We start from the raw sequence: 4705 nt of genomic DNA on the forward strand, positions 1-4705 counted from the left end.
CGATGAAACAAAGAAATTGCATCGGAATTAAATAGAAAAGACACAATGCCGACATAAGTACAAGAAGACTGATTCTTATTACTGTCTATATTTTGAACAATTCCTGTGACACTAGTTTTAGTTTCCGATGCTTCACTTCCGTTTTACTGTATCCCCCTGACCTAATTATTGACGATGTCACACAGAAATTGAATCGGAATTAAATACAAAAGGCACAATGCCGACGTAAGTACAAGACGACTGACTCTTCCTACTGCCTATGTTTTGAACCGTTCCTGTGACACTAGTTATAGATTCCAATGCTTCACTTCAGGTTTACTGTATCCCTTGGACATTCTTATTGACGATGAAACACAGAAATTGCATTGGAATTAATAACAAAAGGCACAATGCCGACTTAAGTACAAGAAGACTGACTCTTCATACTGGCTATGTTTGAACCATTCCTGTGACTCTAGTTATAGACTCTGATGCTTCACTTCAGGTTTGCTGAATTCCTTGGACCTTCTTATTGACGATGAAACACAGAAATTGCATCGGAATTAAATACAAAAGGCACAACGCCGCATTAAGTAAGAGAAGACTGACTCTTCTTACTGACTATGTTTTGAACCATTCCTGTGACGCAAGTTATAGATTCCGAAGCTTCACATCAGGTTTTCTGTATCACTTGGACCTTCTTATTGACGAAGAAACACAGAAATTGCATCAGAATTACATGGAAAAGGCACAATGCCGACTTAAGTACAAGAAGACTGACTCTTCTTACTGTCTACGTTTTGAACCATTCCTGTGACACTAGTTATAGAATCCGATGCTTCACTCCAGGTATACTGTATCCCTTGGACCTTCGTATTGACGAATAAACACAGAAATTGCATCGGAATTAAAAAGAAAAGGCACAATGCCGACTTAAGTACAAGAAGACTGACTCTTCTCACTGACTAAGTTTTGAACCATTCCTGTGACACTAGTTATAGATTCCGATGCTTCACTTCAGGTTTACTGTATCCCTGGGACCTTCTTATTGACGAAGAAACACAGAAATTGCATCGGAACTAAATAGAAAAGGCACAATGCCGACTTAAGTACAAGTAGACTTACTTTTCCTACTGTCTATGTTTTGAACCATTCCTGTGACACTAGTTTTAGATTCCGATGCTTCACTTCAGGTTTACTGTATCCCTCTGACCTTCTTAATGACGATGAAACACAGAAATTGCATCGGAATTAAATACAAAAGGCACAATGCTGACATAAGTACAAGAAGACTGACTCTTCCTACTGCCTATGTTTTGAACTATTCCTGTGACACTAGTTATAGATTAGGATGCTTCACTTCAGGTTTACTGAATCCCTTGGACCTTCTTATTGACGATGAAACACAGAAATTGCATCGGAATTAAATACAAAAGGCACAATGCCGTCTTAAGTACAAGAAGACTGACTCTTCTTACTGTCTATGATTTGAACCATTCCTGTGACGCTAGTAATAGATTCAGATGCTTCACACCAGGTTTACTGTATCCCGTGGACCTTCTTATTGACGATGAAACACCGAAATTGCATCGGAATTAAATAGAAAAGGCACGATGCCGACTTAAGTACAAGAAGACTGACTCTTGTTACTGACTATGTTTTGAACTATTCCTGTGACACTAGTTATAGATTCCGATGCTTCACTTCAGGTTTACGGTATCCCTTGGACCTTCTTATTGACGATGAAACTCAGAAATTGCATCGGAATTAAATACAAAAGGCACAATGCCGACTTAAGGACAAGAAGACTGACCCTTCTTACTGACTATGTTTTGACCATTCCTGTGACACTAGTTATAGATTCCGATGCTTCACTTCATCTTTACTGTATCCCTCTGACCTTCTTATTGATGATGAAACACAGAATTTGCATCGGAATTAAATACAAAAGGCACATTGCCGACTTAAGTACAAGAAGACTGGCTCTTCTTACTGTCTATGCTTTGAACCATTCCTGTGACACTAGTTATAGATTCCGATGCTTCACTTCAGGTTTACTGTATCCCCTGGACCTTCTTATACGCGATGAAACACAGAAATTGCCTCGGAAGTAAATACAAAATGCAAAATGCCGACTTAAATTCAAGAAGACTGACTCTTCCTTCTGTCTATGTTTGAAGCATTCCTGTGACACTAGTTTTAGATTCCGATGCTTCACTTCAGGTTTACTGTATCCATCTGACCTTCTTATTGACGATGAATCACAGAAATTGCATCGGAATTAAATACAAAAGGCAAAATGCCGAATTAGGTACAAGAAGACTGACTCTTCCTACTGTGTATGATTTGAACCATTCCTGTGACACTAGTAATAGGTTCAGATGCTTCACTTCTGGTTTACTGAGTCCCTTGGACCTTCTTATTGACGATGAAGCACATAAATTGCATCGGAATTAAATACAAAAGGAACAATGCCGACTTAAGTGCAGGAAGACTGATTCTTCCTACTGTCTATGTTTTGAACCATTCCTGTGACACTAGTTTTAGATTCCGATGCTTCACTTCAGGTTTACTGTATCCCTCTGACCTACTTATTGACGATGAAACACAGAAATTGAATCGGAATTAAATACAAAAGGCACAATGCCGACTTAAGTACAAGAAGACTGACTCTTCCTACTGTCTATGTTTTGAACCATTCCTGTGACACTAGTTATAGATTCCGATGCTTCACTTCAGGTTTACTGTATCCCTTGGACATTCTTACTGACGATGAAACACAGAAATTGCATCGGAGTTAATAACAAAAGGCACAATGCCGTCTTAAGTACAAGAAGACTGACTCTTCTTACTGGCTATGTTTTGAACCATTCCTGTGACTCTAGTTATAGATTCCGATGCTTCACTTTAGGTTTGCTGAATCCCTTGGACCTTCTTATTGACGATGAAACACAGAAATTGCATCGGAATTAAATAGAAAAGGCACAATGCCGACTTAAGTACAAGAAGACTGACTCTTCTTACTGGCTATGTTTTGAACCATTCCTGTGACACTAGTTACAGACTCCGATGCTTCACTTCAGGTTTGCTGAATCCCTTGGGCCTTCTTATTGACGATGAAACACAGAAATTGCATCGAAATTAAATACAAAAGGCACAATGCCGACTTAAGAACAAGAAGACTGACTCTTCTTACTGACTATGTTTTGACCATTCCTGTGACACTAGTTATGGATTCCGATGCTTCACTTCATGTTTACTGTATCCCTCTGACCTTGTTATTGACGATGAAACACAGAAATTGCATCGGAATTAAATAGAAAAAGCACAATGCCGACTTAAGTACAAGAAGACTAGCTCATCTTACTGTCTATGCTTTGAACCATTCCTGTGACACTAGTTATAGATTCCGATGCTTCACACCAGGTTTACTGTATCCCCTGGACCTTCTTATTGACGATGAAACACCGAAATTGCATCGGAATTAAGTAGAAAAGGCACAATGCCGACTTAAGTACAAGAAGACTGACTCTTCTTACTGCCTACGATTTGAACCATTCCTGTGACACTAGTTATAGATTCCGATGCTTCACTCCAGGTTTACTGTATCCCTTGGACCTTCTTATTGACGATGAAACAAAGAAATTGAATCGGAATTAAATACAAAAGGCACAATGCCGACTTAAGTACAAGAAGACTTTCTCTTTCTACTGTCTATGTTTTGAACCATTCCTGTGACACTACTTATTAAATTCCGATGCTTCACTTCAGGTTTACTGAATCCCTTGGACTTTCGTATTGACGATGAAACACAGAAATTGAATCGGAATTAAACACAAAAGGCACAATGCCGACTTAAGTACAAGCAGACTGAGTCTTCCTACTGTCTATGATTTGAACCATTCCTGTGACACTAGTTATAGATTCCGATGCTTCACTTCAGGTTTACTGTATCCCTTGGACATTCTTATTGACGATGAAACACAGAAATTGCATTGGAATTAATAACAAAAGGCACAATGCCGACTTAAGTACAAGAAGACTGACTCTTCATACTGGCTATGTTTTGAACCATTCCTGTGACACTAGTTATAGACTCTGATGCTTCACTTCAGGTTTGCTGAATTCCTTGGACCTTCTTATTGACGATGAAACACAGAAATTGCATCGGAATTAAATACAAAAGGCACAACGCCGCATTAAGTAAGTGAAGACTGACTCTTCTTACTGACTATGTTTTGAACCATTCCTGTGACGCAAGTTATAGATTCCGAAGCTTCACGTCAGGTTTTCTGTATCACTTGGACCTTCTTATTGACGAAGAAACACAGAAATTGCATCAGAATTAAATGGAAAAGGCACAATGCCGACTTAAGTACAAGAAGACTGACTCTTCTTACTGTCTACGTTTTGAACCATTCCTGTGACACTAGTTATAGAATCCGATGCTTCACTCCAGGTATACTGTATCCCCTGGACCTTCATATTAACGAATAAGCACAGAAATTGCATTGGAATTAAAAAGAAAAGGCACAATGCCGACTTAAGTACAAGAAGACTGACTCTTCTCACTGACTAAGTTTTGAACCATTCCTGTGACACTAGTTATAGATTCCGATGCTTCACTTCAGGTTTACTGTATCCCTGGGACCTTCTTATTGACGAAGAAACACAGAAATTGCATCGGAACTAAATAGAAAAGGCACAATGCCGACTTAAGTACAAG

The sequence above is a fragment of the Schistocerca piceifrons genome, unplaced genomic scaffold (genome assembly GCF_021461385.2).
Source record: "Schistocerca piceifrons isolate TAMUIC-IGC-003096 unplaced genomic scaffold, iqSchPice1.1 HiC_scaffold_2412, whole genome shotgun sequence".
In the NCBI taxonomy this organism is placed as follows: domain Eukaryota; kingdom Metazoa; phylum Arthropoda; class Insecta; order Orthoptera; family Acrididae; genus Schistocerca; species Schistocerca piceifrons.